We start from the raw sequence: 25,354 nt of genomic DNA on the forward strand, positions 1-25,354 counted from the left end.
ATTTCTTCCAGTTAGTCCATTTTATTGGCATAGAGTTGCTTGTAGTAATCTCTCATAATCTTTTATATTTTTGCAGTGTCAGTTGTTATTATTCCTTTTTCACTTCTATTTCTATTGATTTGAGTCTTCTCCCTATTTTTCTTGATGCATCTGGCTAATGTTTCTCAATTTAGTTTATCTCCTCAAAGAACGAGCTTTTAGTTTTATTGATCTTTGCTCTCATTTCCTTCATTTCTTTTTCATTTACTTCTCATCTGATCTTTCTGATTTCTTTCCTTCTGCTAAGTTTGGTGTTTTTTTTTGTTAATCTTTCTCTTTAATTGCTCTAGGTGTAAGGTTAGGTTGTTTATTTGAGATGTTTCTTGTTTCTTAACGTAGGCTTATATTGCTATAAACTTCCCTCTTAGAACAGCTCTTCCTACATCCCACAGGTTGTGGGTCATTGTGTTTTCATTATCATTGGTTTCTAAGTATTTTTTGATATCCTCTTTAATTTCTTCAGTGATCTCTTGGTTATTAAGTAGTGTGTTGTTTAGCCTCCATGTGTTTTTATTTCTTAGAAATTGTTTCCTGTAATTGATATCTAGTCTCATAGCATTCTGGTCGGAAAACATACTTGAGAGTATTTCAGTTTTCTTAAATTTACCAAGGCTTGATTTGTGACCTAAGATATGATCTATGCTGGAGAATGTTCAACGAGCACTTGAGAAGAATGTGTATTCTATTGTTTTTGGATGGAATGTCTTATAAATATCAATTAAGTCCATCTTGTTTAATATATCATTTAAAGTTTGTGTTTCCTTATTCATTTTCATTTTGGATGATCTGTCCATTGGTGAAAGTTGGGTGTTAAAGTCTCCTACTATGATTGTGTTAATGATGATTTCCCCTTTTATGGCTGTTAGTATTTGCCTTATGTATTGAGGTGACCCTATGTTGTGTTCATAAATACCTACAATTTTTACATCTTCTTCTTGGATTGACCCCTTGATCATTATGTAGTGTCCTCCTTTTTCTCTTGTAATAGTCTTTGTTTTAAAGTCTATTTCATCTGATATGAGAATTGCTACTCCAGCTTTCTTTTGATTTCCATTTGCATGGAATATCTTTTTCCATCGTCTCAATTCCAGTCGGTATGTGTCCCTAGGTCTGAAGTGGATCTCTTGTAGAGAGCATATATACAGGTCTTATTTTTGTATCCATTAAGCCAGTCTATGTCTTTTGGTTGGAGCATTTAATCCATTTACATTTAAGGTAATTATCGATATGTATGTTCCTATTCCCATTTTCATAATTGTTTGGGGTTTATTATTGTAGCTCTTTTCCATCTCTTGTGTTTCTTGCCTAGAGAAGTTCCTTTAGCATTTGTTGTAAAGCTGGTTTGGTGGTGCTGAACTCTCTCAGCTTTTGCTTGTCTGTAAAGGTTTTAATTTCTCCATCAAATCTGAATGAGATCCTTGCTGGGTAGAGTAATCGTGGTTGCAGGTTTTTCTCCTTCATCACTTTAAATATGTCCTACCACTTCCTTCTGGCTTGCAGAGTTTCTCCTGAAAGATCAACTGTTAACCTTATGGGGATTCCCTTGTGTGTTATTTGTTGTTTTTCCCTTGCTGCTTTTAATATTTGTTCTTTGTAGTGAATTTTTGATAGTTTGATTAATATGTGTCTTGGCGTGTTTCTCCTTGGATTTATCCTGTATGGGACTCTCTGTCCTTCCTGGACTTGACTAACTATTTCCTTTCCCATATTCAGGAAGTTTTCAATTATAATTTATTCAAATATTTTCTCAGTCCCTTTTATTTTCTCTTCTTCCTCTGGGACCCCTATAATTCATATGTTGGTGTGTTTAATGTTGTCCCTGAGGTCTCTGAGACCGTTCTCAATTCTTTTCATTGTTTTCTCTTTATTCTGCTCTGCAGTAGTTATTTCCACTCTTTTATCTTCCAGGTCACTTATCCATTCTTCTGCCCCACTTATTCTGCTATTGATCCCTTCTAGAGAATTTTTAATTTCATTTATTGTGTTGTTCATCACTGTTTGCTCTTCAGTTCTTCTAATTCCTTGTTGAACATTTCTTATATTTTCTCCATTCTATTTCCAAAATTTTGGATCATCTTTACTCTCATTATTCTGAATTACTTTTCAGGTAGACTGCCTATTTCCTCCTCATTTCTTAGGTCTGGTGGGTTTTTGCCTTGCTCCTTCATCTGCTGTGTGTCTCTCTGTGTTCTCATTTTGCTTAACTTACTGAGTTTGGGGGTCTCCTTTTTGAAGGCTGCAGGTTCGTAGTTTCCATTGTTTTTGGTGTCTGTCCCCAGTGGCTAAGGTTCATTCAGTGGGTTTTGTAGGCTTCCTGATTGAGGGGACTAGTGCCTGTGTTTTGGTGGATGAGGCTGGATTTTGTCTTTCTGGTGGACAGGTCCACGTCTGGTGCTGTGTTTTGGGGTGTCTGTGGCCTTATTATTATTTTAGGCAGCCACTGTTCTAATGAATGTGCTTGTGTTCCTGTCTTGCTAGTTGTTTGGTATAGGGTGTCCTGCACTCTAGGTTGCTGGTCATTGAGTGGAGCTGGGTCTTGGCATTGTGATGGGGATCTCTGGGAGATTTTTGCTGTTTGATATTACATGGAGCTGGGAGGTCTCTTTTGGACCAGTGTCCTGAAGTTGGCTCTCCCACCTCAGTGACACAGCCCTGATGCCTGGCTGGAGCACCAACAGCCTGTCCTACCCACAGCTCAGAATGAAAATGAGAAAAAAAAGAAAGAAAGGAAGAAGAAGTTAAAATAAATTAAAGTCAAATAAAATAAAGTTATTAAAATAAAAAAGAAAAATTAATTTTTAAGAAAAAAATTTTTTAAGTAAAAAAAGTAAAATGGACAGACAGAACCCTAGGACAAGTGGTAAAAGCAAAGGCATACAGACAAAATCACAACCAGAAGCATACATATACACACTCACAAAAAGAGAAAAGGAAAAAACACATATATTGTTGCTCCCAAAGTCCACCTCCTCAGTTTGGTATGATTCGTTGTCTATTCAGTTATTCCACAGATACAGGGTACATCACGTTGATTGTGGAGATTTAATTCACTGCTCCTGAGGCTGCTGGGAGAAATTTCCCCTTCTCTTCTTTGTTTGCACAGCTCCTGTGCCACATCTTCTTTATCCATTCATCTGTTATGGACACTTAGGCTGCTTCCATGTCCTGGCTATTGTAAATAGAGCTGCAATGAACATTGTGGTACATGACTCTTTTCGAATTTGGTTTTCTCAGGGTATATGTCCAGTAGTGGGACTGCTGTGTAGTATGGTAGTTCTATTTTTTAGTTTTTTAAGAAACCTCCATACTGTTCTCCATAGTGGCTGTATCAGTTTACATTTCCACCAACAGTGCAAGATGGTTCCCTTTTCTCCACACCCTCTCCAGCATTTATTGTTTGTAGATTTTTTGATGATGGCCATTGTGACTGGTGTGAATTTATATCTCATTGTACTTTTGATTTGCATTTCTCTAATGATTAATGATGTTGAGCATTCTTTCATGTGTTTGTTGACAACCTGTTTATCTTCTTTGGAACATTCCCATTTACTGTTGCAACAAAAGAATAAAATATCTAGGAATAAACCTACCTGAGGAGACAAAAATCTGTATGCAGAAAATTATAAGACACTGATGAAAGAAACTAAAGGTGATACAAATAGATGGAGAGATATACCATGTTCTTGGATTGGAAAAATCAACATTGTGAATATGACTATACTACCCAAAGCAATCTACAGATTCAATGCAATCCTTATCAAACTACCACTGGCATTTTTCACAGAAGTAGAACAAAAGATTTCACAGTTTTTGTGGAAACACAAATGACCCTGAATAACCAAACATTCTTGAGAAAGAAAAAAGGAGCTGGATGAATCAGGCTGCCTGACTTCAAACTATACTACACAGAGCTACAGCAATCAAGACAGTATGGTACTGGCACAAAAACAGAAATATAGGGCTTTCCCGGTGGCGCAGTGTTTGAGAGTCTGCCTGCCGATACAGGGGACACGGGTTCCTGCCCTGGTCTGGGAAGATCCCACATTCCACAGAGCAGCTGGGCCCGTGAACCATGGCCAATGAGCCTGCGCGTCCGGAGACTGTTCTCTGCAACGAGAGAGGCCACAGCAGTGAGAGGCCCAAGTACCACAAAAAACAAAAACAAAAACAAAACACACAGAAATATAGATCAATGGAACAGGATAGAAAGCCCAGAGATTAAACCCGCACACATATGGTCACCTTATCTTTGATAAAGGAGGCAAGAATATAGAGTGGAGAAAAGACAGCCTCTTCAATAAGTGGTGCTGGGAAATCTGGACAGCTACATGAAAAAGAATGAAATTAGAACACTCCCTAACACCATACACAAAAAGAAACTCAAAATGGATTAAAGACCTAAATGTAAGGCCAGACACTATCAAACTCTTAGAGGAAAACATAGGCAGAACACTCTAGGACATAAATCACAGCCAGATCCTTTTTGACCCACCTCCTAGAGAAATGGAAATAAAAGGAAAAATAAACAAATGGGACCTAATGAAACTTAAAAACTTTTGCACAGCCAAGAAAGCCATAAGCAAGATGAAAAGACAACCGTCAGAATGGGAGAAAGTATTTTCAAGTGAAGCAACTGACAAAGGATTAATCTCCAAAATTTACAAGCAGATCATGCAGCTCAATATCAAAAAAGCAAATAACCCAATCCAAATATGGGCAGTAGACCTAAATAAACATATTTTTATAATCAGAAAAATGTTTGTAAAAAGGAAATTAGGTTGTGTAGATTTGGCATCACCTCTTCTTGGTGAATCCATTTTGGCTCTGAATAATTACTGCTTCCTTTTCTAAGCACCCAGAAACTGTTCATTCAATAATCAATTTTAGAGTCTTGTGAGGAATAAACTCATAGTTTGGCATGTTTGACATGTGCCTCTTGAGCATCCTGAAAGTGAGGATTGTTGACTATCTTCCACCTGCCAGGATATATCTATCCGGGTCTCTATGCTTTCTCAAAATTAGTAACAATAATTTTTGATTATATGGAAGTTACATGGTCACTCATGTCCCTCAGATGTAAATTTTCTGGGCCAGGAGACTTAAATTTCTTTAGAGCAACTTCGTTTTTTCTTCTCATTTATTACGGACTTCAATTTTCTCTTAAATAATTTTATTCTATCTGTTTCTGTTGGAAATTCAAGATCCTTGATGGATAAGACAGGAGTGGTGCAGTTCTTTCTAATCTGATCCAGATAGAGGGTCTGTCCAGTTTCTTCATCTTGTTCCAAAAAACAAAAAGAACCAAAAATTCCTTTTCCTCAACCTAAATTCACTCTCATCTTTATTTTCCTGACTCCTCTCTCATAAGTCCATATAACTTTGGTTTCTTTTTCCTATTAAATAAATAGAAAGAATACCTGGGCTGAAACTTGATTTTTCCATTTGTAAGGAAGTTGTTTTCTCTCTTATCCTGAGCCTTGTTTTTCTTTGGCTGTAAAATGTTGATTACAATAATTGCCTTACTTTTTTCTCAGGCTTATGATGATGATCAAATGGGACAATAGATGTGCAAATGCTTTGTAAATCTTGTATTAGAGCACATGCAGTTTCCTCTTCATGAAATGATTTGCAAATGTTTTGCTGAACTGCTCCCCCTTGTTAGTCTCATTGTTTCCTAAGTATCATTCAAGAAAGGATCATCTCTTTGAAACTTTCCCAATCATTTGCATGTGTCTCATCCTCTAACTTCCTTCAAGGAGCAGTTATTACTTTTCCTCTGCTCTTATTACTTGGTACATATTTTGATTAAGTATAAACCTAAAACTTATAAATGACAACATTATTTCACTGTGTTGTATTTGTTTGTTTCAATGTCTCTCACCCCTCTCCAAACCCCAACTCGTAGCCTAGGCTTTGAGTTCCTTGAGACAAATTTTATTCATTTTTGTAACTCTGGCCGAATGCTTCTTATATGCCAATGTTTGCTGAATGAATAGGTCAATCAATGAATCAATTAATGAGCAACACTACCAGCTATAAAATGCTTTACACACATAAAGAATTGTTCTTGGTTGCTTCTTTTCCCTTTTCTTTTTTCATTCTTCCTTTAAAATCTAATAAATCACACCATGTTACTCAGGCAATTAATACATTTCTGTGTGTCCTGTTCTTTCTTTCTTTTTTTTTTTTTTTGTGGTACGCAGGCCTCTCACTGTTGTGGTCTCTCCTGTTGCAGAGCACAGGCTCTGGATGTGCAGGCTCAGTGGCCATGGCTCACGGGCCCAGCCGCTCCGCGGCATGTGGGATCTTCCCAGATCAGGGCACGAATCCACGTCCCCTGCATCGGCAGGCGGACTCTCAACCACTGCACAACCAGGGAAGCCCTCCTGTTCTTTCTTGATTGTACTTTGATTTTATTTCAGATATTTTCTCAGACACTGAACCATATTAACCCTTAGAATCTCTGGTCATGGAAACATACATAATTTGTTAAATATGCCCACGTCTTTGGCCATCACAAAACCTTAAAAATGAGAGGGTCACCTTTTCCCTCAAAGATTCATTTCCTTTTCACTGGTCCTTGTTAGTAGAATTGGATTTGGAGTAACAAATCCTCACTTTGGTCCTTTATGTTTCTGAGATTTCAGTCATTCATCTTAGTAACCAAATAATATTTCATTACTTAACTACACCACATTTTGTTTATTCATTCATCAGTTGATGGACATTTGTGTTGTTTCTATCTTTTGACTATTATAAATAATGCTGCTATGAACATTCACAAACATAATTTTGCATGGACATATGTTTTCTATTCCTTTGGGTATGTACCTGGTGGTGAAATTCCTGGGTCATATGGTAGTTATATGTTTAAATTTCTGAGAAACTGCTAAATTATTTTCTGTGTCAGATGCACATTTTTACATTTCAAGCAGCAGGGTATAGTGGTTCCAATTTTTCCACATCCTTTCGAACACGTGTTAGTGTCTGTCTCTTTGATTATAGCTATGCTAGCAGTTGTGAAGCTGTGTCTTGTTTTGGTTTCAATTTGCATTTCTCTGGTGCCTAATTATGTTAAACATCTTTTCGTATGGTTGGGCATTTGTGTACCTTTTTTGGAGAAAGATCTATTCATATTCTCTGCCCATTTTCAATTGGGTTATTTTTCTTCTTATAATTGAGTTTTAAGTGTTCTTAATATATTCTAGATACTAGTCTGTTATCAAGTACATGTTTTGCAAATACTTTCTCCTTGTCTATTAATTGTCTTTTCATTTTCACCAGAGCATCCTTTCAAAAACAAAACTTTAAATTTTTGATTAAAATTATTTACTCTATTTTTTCTTTTGTTGCTTGTGTTGTGCTGTTATATCTAAGAAACCATTGCTTAATGCAAGGTCATGAAAACTTAATCCTATGTTTTTGTTTTCTGAAAGCATTATAGTTTTAGCTCTTACATTTAGGTCTTTAATTCATTTTTAGTTAATTTTTATATGGTGTGAGGTAGGGTTCCATCTTTATTATTTTGAATGTGGATATCTTGTTTCTTCATTGAAAAGATTATTTTTTGCTGAAAAACACTTTTTGTTGAAAGAGCTTTTCTTTCTTCCATTAAATTGTCTTTTTACCCTTGTCCAAAGCAATTGACAAAAATAAACTTAAGAGTTTATATCTAGACTCTCAATTCTATTCTACTTATCTATATTCCTATCCTAATAGAGTATCACACTGACTTGATTACTGTTGTGATTTAATAAGTTTTGAAATTTAAAATTGTGAGTCTTCTAACTTTGTTTTGTTTTGTTTTAAAGATTGTTTTGAATATTTGGTCCCCTTTACATTTCCATACTAATGTTAGCATTAGCTTGTAAATTTCTGCAAAAATCTACCTGAAATTTTAATGACTATAAATCAATTTGGGGAATACTGCCATCTTAACATTATTAAGGCTTCCAATCTGTGATCATGGGATGCATTTTTAGTTACTTATATATGTAACATCTTTCAATGAGGTTTTGTAGTTTTCAGTGTATCAGTCTTGTATATCTTTTGGTAAATTTATCCCTAAATATTTTATTTTTTTTTGCTACTTTATGTGGAATTGCTTCTTAATTTAATTTTTAGATTGTTCTTTTTTAGTGTATATAAATACAGTTTATTTTTAAATTGATGTTTTATCCTTCAGCCTTGTTCAACTAGTTTTTCATTCTAATAGCATTTTTGTTTGTTTCGTTTTGCTTTGTTTTGGGGTGTGTGTGTGTGTGTGTGTGTGTGTGTGTGTGTGTGTATTCCTTAGGATTTTCTAAATACAACATTAGGTCATCCTCAAATAGAGATCATTTTACTTTTCCTTTCTAATATGGATATCTTTCATTTCTTTTCTTGCCTAACTGTCCTGGCTAGAGCCTCCACTACAATGTTGAATAAAAGTGGGAAGAGTAAATAGTTTTGTACTGTTACTAATATTAGGGGCGAGTGCATTCAGTATTTCATCATTAAACATGATGTTAGTTGTGAGTTTTTGGTGCATGGATTTTTATCAGACTGAGGACATTATCTTGCATTCCTATTTGAGTGTTTTTATCATGAAAGTATTTTGGATTTTGTCAAATTATTTTAGTTTTCTACATCTGTTAAGCTGATCATGTGGCTTTTGTCCCTTATTCTGTTTAATATAGTGTATTACATTGACAGATTTTCGTATGTTAAACCAATGTTGCATTCCTGGGATAAATCCCACATGGTTATTGTGTTTAATTTTTGTTACATGTGGCTGGGTTTGGTTTGCAAATATTTTGCTGAGGATTTTTTGTGTCTATATACCTGTGGCATGTTGTTATATATATTTTTGTTGTTGTTGTTTTTATTCTTGTGATGTCTTTGACTGGTTTTGGTATCAGGGTAATATTGGTCTTATAGAATGAGTTGGGAATTGGCCCCTGCTCTTCTAATTTCTGGCAGTGTTTGTGAAGTGCTGGTGTTAATTATTCCTAATAGTTAGTGAAATTCACCAATGAAGCAATTTAGGTCTGGGCTTTCCTTTGTGGGAAAGTTTTTATTATTAGTAATAATTCAATCACTTTGCCCATTATAAGTTTACTCAATGTTCTATTTATTCTTGAGTCAGTTTTGATAGCTTGTACCTTTCTAGGAATTTATCTAGTTTGTTTAAGCTATCTAGCTTATTGGCACACAGCTGCTCATATTAATCCCTTATAACACTTAAAGTCAGTACTGAGATCTCCTTTTATATTCCTGATTTTCATAATTCAAATCTCTTCTTTTTTTGGTCAGTCTAGCTAAATGTTTTTCAAGTTTATTGTTCTTTGTAAAGAACCAATTTTCATTTCATTAATTTTCTCTAATGTTTTCCTATTCTCCATTTCATTTATTTCCTATCTAGTGTTTATTATTTACTTCCTTCTGTTGGCTTTGGGTTTAATTTTCTCTTGTTTTCCAGTTTATTAAGGTGAAAATGTAATGTTATTTATTTTTTATTATGTATTTTTAAATACAGGCATTTACAGCTATAAATTTCCTCTAAGCACTGCTTCAATGAATCCTGTAAGTTTGGGTATGTTGTGTTTTTGTTTTTGTTCATCTCAAAGCGTTTTCTAAATTCCCTGTGATTTCTTCTTGGACCCAGTGTCTAGTTAGGTTTATGATGTTTTACTTCCACATATTTGTAAATTTCCCAAATTTTCTTCTGTTGATTTACAATTTTACTCCATTGTAGTCTAAGAATACACTTTTTATTATTTTAGTTCTATTAAATTTACTGAGAACTGCTTTATGGCCTTATATATGGTTTATCTGGAGAATGTTACAAGTACCCTTGAGAAGAATGTGCACTCTTCTGTTGTTGGGTGGAGTGTTCTATTGACTTCAAATCTGATGTTGAACTCTCTAAGTAACTTTTTAATTTTAGTTATAGTAATTTTCAATTCTAAAATTTCTATTTGGTTATTTTTATAATTTATAGCTCTTATTGATATTCTTTAGTTGGTGAGACATTGCTCTCATATTATTCTTTAATTCTTTATTCATGGTTTCCATTAACTCTGAAAATATTTAAGACAGTTGATTTAAAGTCTTTGTCTAGTAAGTCCAATGTGTTGTTGTCCCAGGGACAATTCTATTAACTGCTTTTTAAGTCTGTGTACGCACCATACTTCCCTGTTTCTTTGCATGTCTCATAAATTTTTATGGAAAACTAGGCATTTAAACTATATAATGTGGTAACTCTGGGAATCTGATTCACCCCCCACTCCATGGTTTTTGTTGTTTTAATTTGTTGTTGGTGGTGGTTAGTTAGTTTAGTTTCTTTTCTAAATTAATTATTCAAAGTCAGTATTCTTTGTCATGCATGACCACTGGAGTCTTTCTTTGGTTATATTAGTTGTATACTAGTGACTAGACAGAGATTTAAGTGCCTTGAACCAATATGTCTACTTGCCTTTGCCAAGGGACTCTGTATGTGTTTTTGGGCGTGCTTCCTCTTGCAAAGAACATCAATGTCAGAGAGATTAGGGTCTTTTCATATCTTTCTTGGAATTGCACACAGCCCTGAACATGCACATGGCTTTCTAGATTCATCATTATATATTGGTGGTTTATCAAAACCCCCAATAACATTTTGTTTCCAGTTTTTCCTTATTAGTTTTATTTTATTTTATTTTTTTGGATCATACTTTTGTTATCCCCAACTTATATTGTCACCTCAAACAGCTGCAATGTTAAACAATTGCTGCTGATTTTTTTTTGACAATCACCTTAGGGATAGGGCTGTTTGCACAGAGTGAGTTCTGAGTTTGATCATGTAAAGATAAGCCTTGAAAATGAAGATTTTCAGGCAGTCTCCATACAGGTCAAATTGTGACAATTATTTTGGGATAGGGTTTTTAGGAGATCCAAACCAACTTTTTCCCCTCCAGTGTCTGCTGCACTGTTGGTTTCCACAGCTTCAGTCACTGTGAGGCTGTCAGTTTTTAAGGTTATTGAAGAGCTGGAGAACATGGGAGTTGAGCAAGTTGAAATGCCATAAAATTCATTGTTCTTACTGACATTCAGCCACTTTTCTTGACTAAACACTCTTTGGATTGTTGCAAAGCTTTGGTTAATTTCTATTGTTCCAAAATTTTTGACTTTTTTTTTTTTTACCAGTGTTCAGGTGCTTTTATGGAAGGGCATATTTCCAGGAGTTTTCACTTCACCATCTCAGAAGTTTTTTCAGAAAGGGTACCTTTTGTTTCTAGAATTAAAATAAAGTATTCTTAAGGTGTCATGGTGGTGTAAAAATCATGGGCTTTGAAATTAGATGCACTGTAATTTGAATCCTAGCTCAATTACCTGCTTATTTTGTGATCTTAGGCAAGTGACTTATACTCCTTGCATCTCAATTTTCTTGTTTATTCAGTGAGGATGATAATTTCTACATCATAGGATTGTTGTGAGAATTAAATGAAATAATGGATACAAAACTTCTGGTATATAGAAAGTATTAAGTGCATGTTAAATTTGACATTTGCTTTTTTGTTTAACTGAAAACTCAGTAATTCCAATCTCAGTAAGTTGGTATGCCTCACGTTGGAGTTGCCCAATATATTTGGTACAAACATATGTAATAATGGTGTTAGGATGCTCATCCAGTGGATACCACACCATTAGCTGTTACCTTTTAGCTACAGACTCAATTGCAAGGTGACTTTAGGACTTGGTTGTTATATTAACAATGCAAAACTCCATTTTCATTGTGCCTTCCAGCACTGGATTGGCTTTACTAACAGCAATACTGCATTGTTGACTTATTTTTAGCCTCTATTTGTCACCATGCCCCATCAATCTCTTTTAGCCCCACTCGCACATAGCCAGTTATTTCTCTTATTTATTATTTATTTATTGTTAGATTTATATAGTGCTTTCCTCCCTAAAAGCTTAAGGCACCGTACAGAGAACTTAAAAACATAGCCCATCAAACATTACACATCTAAAATAAAATTGAAAATGGGGAAAGTAGGCAAGCAAACAGGAATGGAAAACCTGAGGGATAATGGATGATCAGGAGAAAAGGAAGAAATGTGTGCTGGCCAGTTCATTTTTCTTTATTTGGTATGCCACTCTGAGAATGTATCCATGGTGAGTTTTGTTGTGTAGTTTTGTTTTGTTTTAAAATTTATTTTCAGGTCTCTGATCCAGTCTCAAAATGCCTGAGGTCATTTACAGTTCAAAAAAGATAGGTATGTTTTACCTGTACAGATTTGGGTGAACAGAAACATAGCTCTATGTGTATTCTCTTCTATTGCCTAAATCATAGATTTAAATGGTAAATAACTTTAGCCTCAGAATCAATTTCTTCCTTGATAGGGGGATGTGTTAATGAAGTGTGAACTTTTAGAAGGAAAATTGTATCTTGCATGAACAAATTTGTTGTATTCCATGTTTGATGGCAGATAGTGCTAAAAGGAAGAAAGTACTTCATGGGCTGTGAGTCATTAAGAGCATCAAACTGACGTAAGGTACAGTGAATTATGAATATTACTGGGGATGAAGTTGTAAGGAAGGATGATAATCGTGTCCTTGCTTGTTATCCCTCAAACTCTGGCATCCCACAATATACACTTTCAGTTTACAAGTATAAATCCAAATGAGTTTCGTGTTTAGAGTACACCAAACTCTAAACACCATTGTGTTCATTATATACTTATAGTTTACTATAAGTATTATGGAGGGTATTGAGGGGGCATGTATGAATGAATGTTAGCCTACTGTCTCTCACATTGATTGTTGATAATTCACCATTTGAAATCACTTACGGGACATTCTTTGTTTAATATCACTGTTTTATACACACACACACACACACACATAAACACACTTCCGCTCTAGGGCATTAAAGTGTGGTTTGTGTGATCAGAGTTTATTATTCATTTTTGTTAATTTGATTACCATTAATATTTATCCCAGAGGGGTTAAAATCAACTCAGATAGTTCGCTGGCTTCTTAGCAGATTAGTAGAAGAAGCATTTGAAATTAATTTTTCCTGTATCCTGTTACCATGAATGAGGACAATTTGACTTTGACTTAAGTCATGATTTGCAATAGGTTGGGGGCTCCAGGGTTTTGCCAATTATTTCATTAAACTGCTACTGGGGTGATTTTTTTGTGAATTTCACTTAAAAGAGATATGTCAGAAGATTGTTCAGAAAATACAGACCAAATTCATTTTCAAAAACTAAACAGATTTTCCACAGGGCTTCTACTGTGACAAAAGCCCTGGATAAGAATCTTTATCTGGATGTCTTAGATCCAGGCCTATTTCTGTTTTCTCTCTGTTAGATTCCAGTCCCCTTACTATTGTTCTCTGTAGCATCCTATTCCTTCAGGAAATATCATTGAGGCTCTTAAAGTTTTGTTACAGTCCCAAAGGGCATCCTGCTCTAAAACAATCATGGTAACTGTAATTGTGTTTCAAAGGCTTGGCTGTTTTCCTGAATTTTGGTTTTGATCCCTTTATTCAAAGAAGTTGAACCATGTCTTTCATAATAATTTAATATTATTGTGAAATGTCTCTAACATTTAATATAGTAGTCTTATAAATTATTTTTGTTATTGGAGTAAATTTGCTTTACAATTTTGTGTTTGTTTCTGCTGTACAGTGAAGTGAATCAGCTATATGTATACCTATATCCCCTCCCTCTTGGACCTCCCTCCCACCGCTGCCCCCATCCCACCCATCTAGGTCGTCACGGAGCACCGATCTGAGCTCCCTGTGTTATACAGCAGGTTCCCACTAGCTATCTACTTTACACATGGTAGTGTATTTATGTCAAACCCAGTATCCCAATTCGTCCCACCCTCCCCTCCCCGTGTGCCCACATGTCTGTTCCCTATGTCTATGTCTCTATTCCTGCCCTATATTTAGGTTCATCTGTACCATTTTTCTAGATTCCACATATATGCGTTAATATACAATATTTTGCTTAAGCCAAAAGAGTTTATTCCCTTCCTTTCCTCAAACAGCATGCAACTAAATAGCTTCACTTTGAGAAATACAGGATACAGGGTGCCTGGTACAGGGTAAAAACTGATTGCTTTAATATTTGTGATGAGTGGCTGTTTTATACTGATGAATTTATGCTGTCTGTCATATATCTTTGAAAAGTATGTTAATGTGGTCTCAATTCTAAATGAAAAACAAAATTAGTGAGTTCTAGTGATTTTAGTTAGTAAACTGTAAGTATATAATGAACCAATATTACAAACCATTTTAGAAAATCTTTTCACCTGACAGTTTTTGCTTGCCCAAAGTACTTTTATTCTCTCTCTCTCTCTGTCTCTCTCTCTCTCTGTCTCTCTCTCTGTCTCTCTCTCTCTCTCTCTCTCTCTCTCTCACACACACACACACACACACAGTCTCTCAATCTCTATTTCTCATCATTGATTTGAAAGTGAGTGACAATCTCCTTAGAATGACTTTTCCCTTATTTTTGATAGCTATTTCCTTGTCCTGATTGATTTCATTTCAATCTGGCCTAATTATGTTCAGATGTAAGATGTCAGACTGTTGTAATAAGCTAGGTTGGAGGGCTTAGAGTGAGTTGACTGTTACATTCCAAGCTAGGGCTACAATAAGATGTATTATTTTCTAATTATTGCCCCATATCCTGGCGTTAGATTATTTGGTGCGTAGGTGTTTTATTAAGTGATCTACAAAGATCAACCTGAGTTTGTAATAAACTTCTAAGAGACCAACCTCCTAGACAATGGAGATAGGGACATTGACTGTGAAGATAGGGGCACTGTCTTTGCCCTTCCTTTCTCCCAAAGCAGGTTACCACTCAGACACAGAACTGCTATTTGAGTGAAACAAGCAGGTAATAATGGGAATTGCCTCCTAGTTTGGTAAATGACAATGCAATTGCAGTTGACATATCCTTGCCCCATCAGCCTAATTTTTAAAAAAATAATTATATTCTCATATTTTTTATCAGCATATCCACAATTATTCTGTGCTCTGGCTCATAGAAAAAAATAATTCTTATAATTGCCATGGAGGCTTTGAGTTTAAAATGGCATGTGGCTAAGCAGAATTTAAAATGACTCTCCCAATATCTACTAAAATGTAACAAACTAATAGGAGCTCAAGAAATTTTGGAAAACTAAGACTGAAAAATGATTGCTGGAACTAAAATGAAATTCTAGTAACTTTAAGAACAATGAAGCTGGTTTGCAACCTGAAAGTTCCTGAACCAACAGTCTTAGTCACATAAATAAGAGCAGGAAGACATTTTTCTCCACCTTTACTGTACGGCACTGTGATCCAGGGTTTGTACCAATCAGACAACTGCACAATTACCCTGCTACCTTTAAAAAATAAATGGATTGATTTATAAAAAGCTTACTATAATGTTCAAATAATGTAGTACAAATAAGGAAGCCCAAATAACCCCAAATCTCAACTCCAGATATAAACACTATTAGTCAGTGAACACACTTCCAAACATCTTCTATGCAAATATATGCATAGATGTTAATAGAAAATTTTACTTAAATGACATCATGCTACACATGTTGTTTTAACATTCTTCTTCCACTCAGTATTATGTTGTAGAGTAGATACATTTCTATGTCAAAAAATAACATCTATATCAACACTTTAATTACTAAATAGGGTTGGATAAACCATATCTGTGTCAGCCATTGACTCCCTGTTATCATCTGTGTTCTGTTCCCTCTTGCCTTCTTCCTATGTCCAAGATTTTGCCTTTTCCCTCTTTTCATCCTTCCTTCCCTCCTTCCCTTGTTTCTTCCTTCCTCTCTCCTACCCTCTTTCTTTCTGTCTTTCCTTTATCCCTTCCTTCCTTCTTTCCCTCTCTCTTCAGTGAGATGGGGCTCTCAGGGCTAAGCCAGTCTTACCATGGTCAACACTGGCTTATTTCTTCACTTACACCAAGTAACGGATACTGGATGGTACTGAATTCTGATATTAAGTAATGCAGAGACCCCATACAAGAGGGAAAATCCAACTTTTTTGTCAGTAAAATTATAAAAGTTTAATTTTAACAATTTTTTTTTAGCTGTTGAAAGGAAATGACTGCTCCTAGACGGGGTAGATAATTTGGTTAATATAGTGGTGTCTTTATTGGCTTGTAAATAATTTTAAACATTTTAATATATTTCTATTGAATTATTAAGAAAGAAAGTAAAACATGAATATAAAAAAATAGTAGTCCTAAACCTAAAATTCCACTTCACTATCTGAGTTTAGAGGAAATAATTTTTCTTCCTTGGTTATTTTCAGCTTAATGAATGAAATTAGGGTGTTATAAACACAAAGAGAGAGCAGGTAGATAATGCACATGAGTACAGTGGACCTGGTATTGGGGAAACAATAGAATGATGGAGACTGCAGAAAGCTCCAAAACATATGTCTGTCTAAAGAGAGTAACTGTTGTTCAGCTCCAGAGATCCCTACATGAGAACTTGCATCCATTTTTGCTAGATTTACTGATTTTCAAGAAGCTGGAAATCCAGATTGTTATCAATCCTTTAAAAATAATATATTAATGACTAGATAATAATCCTTTAAATTGATATACCATTGTTTATTTAATTAGATGTTTGTTTCCAGTTTTTCTCTATTATAAACAATGGCTTAAAAACATTTTGTTAAAAATTTTGAAATTCCTAATTATTTTATAGGATATGTTTCTAAGAATAAAATTACTAGGGCAAAGGATCCAAACAGTCTTAAAGCTCTTAACACCATATACTTAACTTTCAGAAAAGTTTTTACCAATTTATATTCCTATCGTTACGTCTGTATTCTTATCTCTTTGTCAGCCTTAACTATTGTGTTGGCCAAAAAGTTCCTTTGGAAAAACCTGAACGAACTTTTCAGCCAACCAAATATTATCATAAAATGATTGTTTGTAAAGATGATAAACAATAAGGTTATTTTTCTTTTGCAGATAATCTTTCCCTCATTTTTCCCTTCTGAATTTCTTACAATGTCAAATCAATACATCTTTTCCTGTATTATTATTTTCTTTTAAAAATTTTTTAGTTTGTATTGGATTTTAGTTGATTAACAATGTTGTGTTTCTGGTGTACAGCAGAGTGATTCAATTATATATATATATATATATATATATATATACACATATATATATTATAATACATATACATATATATATATATGTATTGATTCCTTTTCAAATCCTTTTCCCATTTACATTACTACAGAATATTGAGCAGTGTTCCCTGTGCTGGAGGGTAGATCTTTGTTGGTTATCTATTAATATATAATTTTTTAACAGCTTTATTGGAGTATAATTGCTTTACATTGTTGTGTTAGTTTCTGCTATTCGTATACTTATATCCCCATATCCCCTACTCTTGTGTCTCCCTCCCACTCGCCCTGTCCCACCTGTCTAGGTGGTTGCAAAGCACTGAGCTGATCTCCCTGTGCTATGCAGCTGGTCCCACTAGCTATATAACATTTGGTAGTGCATATATGTCCATGCCATTCTCTCACTTCATCCCAGCTCACCCTTCCCCCCTCCCCGTGTCCTTAAGTCCATTCTCTACATCTGCATCTATATTCCTGTTGGGCCGCTAGGTTCTTCAGAACCTTTTTTTTTTTTTTTTACTTTACATATATATGTGTGTTAGCATATGGTATCTGTTTTTCTCTTTCTGACTTACTTAACTCTGTATGACAGACTCTAGGTCCATTCACCTCACCACAAAAACACTCAATTTCGTTTCTTTTTATGGCTGAGTAATATTCCATGGCATATATGTGCCACATCTTCTTTATCCATTCATCTGTCGATGGACACTTAGGATGCTTCCACGTCCTGGCGATTGTAAATAGAGCTGCAATGAACATTGTGGTACATGACTCTTTTTGAATTATGGTTTTCTCAGGGTATATGCCCAGTAGTGGGATTGCCAGGTCATATGGTAGTTCTATTTTTAGTTTTTAAAGGAAACTCCATACTGTTCTCCATAGTGGCTGTATCAATTTACATTTTCACCAACAGTGCAGGAGGGCTCCCCTTTCTCCACACCCTCTCCAGCATTTATTGATTGTAGATTTTTGGATGATAGCCATTCTGACCGGTGTGAGGTGATACCTCATTGGAGTTTTGATTTGCATTTCTCTAATGATTAGTGATGTTGAGCATTCGTTCATGAGTTTGTTGGCAATCTGTATAACTTCTTTGGAGAAATGTCTATTTAGGTCTTCTCCCCATTTTTGGGTTGGGTTGATTGTTTATTTGATATTAAGCTGCATGCCTGCTTGTATATTTTGGAGATTGATCCTTTGTCAGTTGTTTCATTTGCAAATATATTCTCCCATTCTGAGGGTTGTCTTTTTGTCTTGTTTATGTTTTCTTTTGCTGTGTAAAATCTTTTACGTTTCATTAGGCCCCACCTGTTTATTTTTGTTTTTATTTCCATTTCTCTAGGAGGTGGGTCAAAAAGGATCTTGCTGTGATTTATGTTATAGAGTATTCTGCCTATGTTTTCCTCTAAGAGTTTTATAGTGTCTGGCCTTACATTAGGTTTTTAATCCATTTTGAGTTTATTTTTGTGTATGGTGTTAGGGAGTGTTCTAACTTCATTCTTTTACATGTAGCTGTCCAGTCTTCCCAGCAGCACTTATTGAAGAGTTTGTCTTTTCTCCATTGTATATCTTGCCTCCTTTATCAAAGATAAGGTGAACATATGTGCATGGGTTTATCTCTGGGCTTTCCATCCTGTTCCATTGATCTATATTTCTCTTTTTGTGCCAGTACAATACTGTCCTGATTACTGTAGCTTTCCCGTGTAATCTGAAGTCAGGGAGCCTGATTCTTCCAGCTCCGTTTTTGTTTTTGAAGATTGCATGGACTCTTCGGGGTCTTTTGTGTTTCCATACAAATTGTGAAATTTTTGTTCTAGTTCTGTGAAAAATGCCATTACTAGTTTGATAGGGATTGCATTGAATGTGTAGAACGCTTTGGGTAGTAGAGTCATTTTCACAATGTTGATTCTTCCAATCCAGGAACATGGTATATCTCTCCATCTATATTATCTTTAATTTCTTTTATCAGTGTCTTATAGTTTTGTGCATAGAGGTCTTTTGTCTACTTAGGTAAGTTTATTCCTAGGTATTTTTTATTGCTGCTGCAGTGGTAAATGGGAGTGTTTCCTTAATTCTCTTTCAGATTTTTCATCATTAGTGTATAGGAATGCAAGAGGTTTCTTTGCATTGATTTTGTATCCTGCTACTATACCAAATTCATTGATTAGCTCTAGTAGTTTTCTGGTAGCATCTTTAGGTTTCTGTATGTATAGTATCATTTCATCTTCAAACAGTGACAGTTTTACTTCTTCTTTTCTGATTTGGATTCCTTTCATTTCTTTTTCTTCTGTTCCCTGTGGCTGAAACTTCCAAAACTATGTTGAATAATAGTGGTGAGAGTGAACAACCTTCACTTTTTCCAGATCTTAGTGGAAATGGTTTCAGTTTTTCACCATTTAGAATGATGTTGGCTGTGGGTTTGTCATATATGGCCTTTATTATGTTGAGGTAATTATGCTTACTTTCTGGAGGGTTTTATCATAAATGGGTGTTGAATTTTGTCAAAGACTTTCTCTGCATTTATTGAGATTATCATATGGTTTTTATCACTCAGTTTGTTAATATGGTATATCACATTGGTTGATTAGCATATACTGAAGAATCCTTTCATTCCTGGAATAAACCCCACCTGATCATGGTGTGTGATCCTTTTAAAGTGCTGTTGGAATTTGTTTGCTAGTATTTTATTCAGGATTTTGCGTCTATGTTCATCAGTGATATTGGCCTGTAGTATTCTGTCTTTTGGTGACACCTTTGTGTGGTCTTGGTGTCAGGGTGATGGTGGCCTAGTAGAATGAGTTTGGGAGTGTTCCTCCCTCTGCTATATTTCAGAAGAGTTTGAGAAGGATAGGTTTTAGCTCTTCAGTAAATGTTTAATAGAGTTTGCCTGTGAAGCCATCTGATCCTTGGCTTTTGTTTGTTGGAAGATTTTTAATCACAGTTTCAATTTCAGTGCTTGTGATTGGTGATTTTATATTTTCTCTTTCTTCTTGGTTCAGTCTCATAAGGTTATGCTTTTCTACGAATATGTACATTTCTTCCAGGTTGTCCATTTTATTGACATATATTTGCTTGTAGTAATCTCTCATGGTCCTTTGTATTTCTGCAATGTCAGTTGTTACTTCTCCTTTTTCATTTCTAATTCTGTTGATTTCAGTCTTCTCCCTTTTTTTCTTGATGAGTCTGGCTAATGGTTTATCAATTTTGTTTATCTCCTCAAAGAACGAGGTTTTAGATTTTATTGATCTTTGTTATCATTTCCTTCATTTCTTTTTCATTTATTTCTTATCTGATCTTTATGATTTCTTTCCTTCTGCTAACTTTGGGGTTTGTTGTTCTTTCTCTAATTGCTTTAGGTTTAAGGATAGCTTGTTTATTTGATATGTTTCTTGTTTCTTAAGGTATGATTGTATTGCTATAAACTTCCCTCTTAGAACTGCTTTTGCTGCATCCCATAAGTTTGAGGTCATGGTGTTTTCACTGTCATTTGTTTCTAGGTATTTTTTTATTTCCTCTTTGATTTTCCAGTGATCTCTTGGTTATTTAGTAGTGTATTGTTTAGCTGCCATGTGTTTGTAATTTTTATAGTTTTTTTCCTGTAATTGATATCTAGTCTCATAGTGTTGTGGTTGGAAAAGTTACTTGATACAATTTCCATTTTCTTAAAATTACTAAGGCTTGATTCGTGACCCAAGATATGATCTATCCTGGAGAATGTTCCATGAGCACTTGAGAAGAAAGTGTATTCTATTGTTTTTGAATGCAATGTCCCTTAAATATCAATTAAGTCCATGTTGTTTAATGTGTCATTTAAAGCTTATGCTTCCTTATTTATTTTCATTATGGATGTTCTGGCCGTTGGTGAAAGTGGGGTGTTAAATTCCCTACTATTGTGTTACTGTTGCTTTCCCCTTTCATGGCTATTAGCGTTTGCCTTATGTATTGAGGTGCTCCTATGTTGGGTGCATACATTTTTACAATTTTATATCTTCTTCTTAGATTGATCCCTTGATCATTATGTAGGGTCCTTCTCTGTGTCCAGTAGTAGTCTTTATTTTAAAGTCTATTTTGTCTGATATTAGAATTCCTTCTCCAGCTTTCTTTTGATTTTCATTTGCATGGAATATCTTTTTCCATCCTCTCATTTTCACTATATACGTGACCCTAGATCTGAAGTGGGTTTCTTTTAGATAGCATGTATACGGGTCTTATTTTTGCATCCATTCAGCCAGTCTATATCTTTTGTTTGTAGAATTTAATCCAGTTATATTTAAGTTAATTATCAATACATATATTCCCGTTACCATTTTCTTAATTGTTTTGGGTTTGTTTTTGTAGGTCTTTTCCTTCTCTTGTGTTTCCTGCCTAGGGAAGTTCCTTTAGCCTTGTTGTAAAGCTGGATTAGTGGTGCTGAATTCTTTTAGTTTTTGTTTGTCTGTAAATTTTTAAATTTCTCTGTCAAATCTGAATGTGATCCTTGCTGAGTAGAGTAATTTTGTTTGTAGCCTTTTCCCTTTCATCACTTTAAATATGTCCGTTTATCCCTTCTCGCTTGCAGAGTTTCTGCTGAAAGATCAGCAGTTAGCCTTATTGTGATACCCTTGTATGCTATTTGTTGCTTTTCCCTTGCTGCTTTCGATATTTTTTCTTTGTATTTAGTGTTTGATAGTTTGATTAATATGTGTCTTGCCATATTTCTCCTTGGATATATCCTGTATGGGACTCTCTGCACTTCCTGGACTTGATTGTCTATTTCATTTCTCGTATTAGGGAAGTTTACAACTATACTCTCTTCAAATATTTTCTCAGTCCCATTATTTTTCTCTTCTTCTAGGATCCCGATAATTCAAATGTTGGTGCATTTAATGTTGTCCCAGAAGTCTCTGAGACTGTCCTCAGTTCTTTTCATTCTTTTTTCTTTATTCTTCTCTGCTGTAGTGATTTCCACTCTTTTATCTGCCAGGTCACTTATCTGTACCTCAGCCTCAGTTATTCTGCTATTGATTCCTTCCTGAGAATTTTTAATTTCATTTATTGTGTTGTTCATCATTGTTTGTTCTTTAGTGCTTCTAGGTCATTGTAAAATGTTTCTTGTATTTTCTGCATTGTATTTCCAAGATTTTGGATCATCTTTACTCTCATTAATCTGAATTGTTTTTCAAGTAGACTGCCTATTTCCTCTTCATTTGTTTGATGTTGTGGATTTTTACCTTTATCCTTAATCTGCTGCGTATTTCTCTGTCTACTCATTTTGCTTAACCCACTGTGTTTGGGGTCTCGTTTTCTCAGGCTGCAGGTTTGTAGTTCCCATTGTTTTTGGTGTCTGCTCCCAGTGGGTAAGTTTGGTTCAATAGGTTGTGTAGGGCTCCGGGTGGAGGGGACTGGTGCCTGTGTTCTGGTGGATGAATCTGGATCTTGTCTTTGTCGTGGGCTGTACTGCATCTGGTTGTGTGTTTTGGGTTTTCTGTGAACTTATTGTGATATTAGCCTGCCTATCTGCTAATGGTTGGGGTTGTGTTCCTTTCTTGCTAGTTGTTTGTTCTGGGGTGTCCATAACTGGAGCTTTCTGGTTGTTGAGTGGAGCTGGGTCTTAGTGTTGAGATGGAGATCTCTGCAAGAGTTCTCACCGATCGATATTACGTGGGGTCAGGAGGTCTCTGGTGGTCCAGTGTCCTGAATTCAGCTCTCCCACTTCAGAGGCTCAGGCCTGACAGCTGGCTGGAGAACGAAGACCCTTTTGGGACATCTGAGGTCTTCTGCCAGCATTCAGTAGTTGCTCTGTTGGAGTTGTTCCACATGTAGATGTATCTTTGATGTATTTGTGGTGAGGAAGGTGATCTCCATGTCTTACTCCTCCACATTTTTAAGGTTCTCCTTAAAGTGTGTGGATTTATAGCCTCTAAAGAAACTTTTAAAATTCTCAGAAAGCTGTCCTGTCATGGAGTTACCTGACGGCCTGGCATCCTGTCAAGGGCTCCTCTCCTCAGGTCCCAGATATACCTGAGTTGCGGCCTCCTCGCAGGGGATTCCCAATCAGGTGCAGTCACTTGAGGGCTGGGCATCAGGTGTGAGTCATGTGGGGTGCTGGGCGCTTGCCTTCTCTGCCCTGGAGTTCAGCATCAGAGGGTTAGGCTGGCGTCTGAGGCCTAGGTTATGGCTTCCACCCAGGTTTACATCTGGGTCCCAAGTTTATGACTTGGGAGGTTTATATCTGAGGGTTTACTTCCAGAACCCAGTTTTACATCTGGGACTGGTTTATGACTTGGGCAATTTTTTCTGCCTATATTTTTCTCTAAGAGTTTCATATTATCTGGTCTTACATTTAGGTTTTTACTCCATTTTGATCTAATTTTGGTATATGGTGTTAGAGAATGCTCTAATTTCCTTATTTTACAGTTATCTGTCCAGTTTTCCCTGCACCATTTATTGAAGAGACTGTCTATCCTCCATTGTATAGTCTTGTCTTATTTGTTGTAGATTAACTGACCATAGGTGCATGGGCTTATTTCTGGGTTTGTATCCTGTTCCTTTGATCTATATTTTTGTTAGTGCCAATATCTTACTATTTTCATGACTGTAGCTTTGTAGTACAGTCTGAAGTCAGGGAGCCTGATTGCTCCAACTTCAGTTTTCTTTCTCAAGATTGCTTTCACTTTCTGGTTATTTTGTTTCTCCATACAAATTTTAAGATTTTTTTTGTTGTAGTTCTATGAAGAATGCCATTGGTAATTTGATAGGTATTGCCTTGAATCTGTAGATTGCCTTGGGTAGTATAGTCATTTTCACAATACTGATCCTTCCAATGCAAGAACATGGTATATCTTTCCATCTGTTTGTGTCATCTTTGATTTCTTTCATCAGCATCTTACAGTTTTAAGAGTACAGGTCTTTTGCCTCCTTAGGGAGGTTTAGTCCCATGTAGTTTATACTTTTTGGTGCAATGGTAAATGAGATTGTTTTTTAATTTCTCTTTCTTATGTTTTGTTTTTAGTGTATAGAAATGCAAGAGACTTCTGTGTATTAATTTTGTATCCTGTTATTTTACCAAATACATTGATGAGCTCTAGCAGTTTTCTGGTAGCATCTTTAGGAACTTTTACATACAGTATCATGTCATCCTCAAACAGTGACAATTTTACTTCTTCTTTTCCAATTTGGATTCCCTTTATTTCTTTTTCTTCTCTGAGTGCTGTGGCTAAGACTTCCATAACTATGTTGAATAAAAGTGGTGAGAGTGGACATCCTTGTCTTGTTCCTGATCTTAGAGGAAATGCTTTCAGCTTTTCACCATTCAGTATGACGTTAACTGTAAATTTGTCATATATGACCTTTATTATGTTGAGGTATGTTCCACTTTCTGGAAAGTTTTTATCATAAATAGGTGTTGAATTTTGTCTAAGGCGTTTTCTGCATCTATTGAGATGATCATGTGGTTTATTTTCTTCAGCTTTTTGGTGTGCTGTATCACACTGATTGAATTGTGGATATTGAAAAATTCTTGCATCCATGGGATAAATCCCACTTGATCACAGTATATGATTATTTTAATGTATTGTTGGATTCAGTTTGCTAGTATTTTGTTGAGGATTTTTGTATCTATGTTCATCAGTGATACTGGCCTGTAATTTTCTCTATTTGTGGTATCTTTTTCTGGTTTTGGTATCTGGGTGATGGTGATCTCATAGAATGTGATTGGGAGTGTTCCTTCCTCTGAGAATTTTTAGACTAGTTTCATAAAAATAGTTGTTAACTCTCCTCTAAGTGTTTGATAGAATTAGCCTGTGAAGCCATCTCATCCTGGACTTTTTTTGTTGGGAGATTTTTTTTTTTTTTTTTTTGCAGTATGCGGGCCTCTCAGTGTTGTGGCCTTTCCTGTTGCAGAGCACAGGCTCCAGACGTGCAGGCTCAGTGGCCGTGGCTCACGGTCTTAGCCGCTCCGTGGCATGTGGGATCTTCCCGGACTGGGGCATGAACCCATGTCCCCTGCATCGGCAGGTGGACTGTCAACCACTGCACCACCAGGGAAGCCCTGTTGGGAGATTTTTAATCACAGTTTCAATTTCAGTACTTGTGGTTGGTCTGCTCACATTTTCTATTTCTTTCTGCTTCAGTCTTGGGAGATTGTACTTTTCTAAGAATTAGTCCATTTCTTCAGGTTTTACATTTTATTGGCATATTGCT

The sequence above is a fragment of the Tursiops truncatus genome, chromosome X (assembly GCF_011762595.2).
Source record: "Tursiops truncatus isolate mTurTru1 chromosome X, mTurTru1.mat.Y, whole genome shotgun sequence".
NCBI lineage: Eukaryota > Metazoa > Chordata > Mammalia > Artiodactyla > Delphinidae > Tursiops > Tursiops truncatus.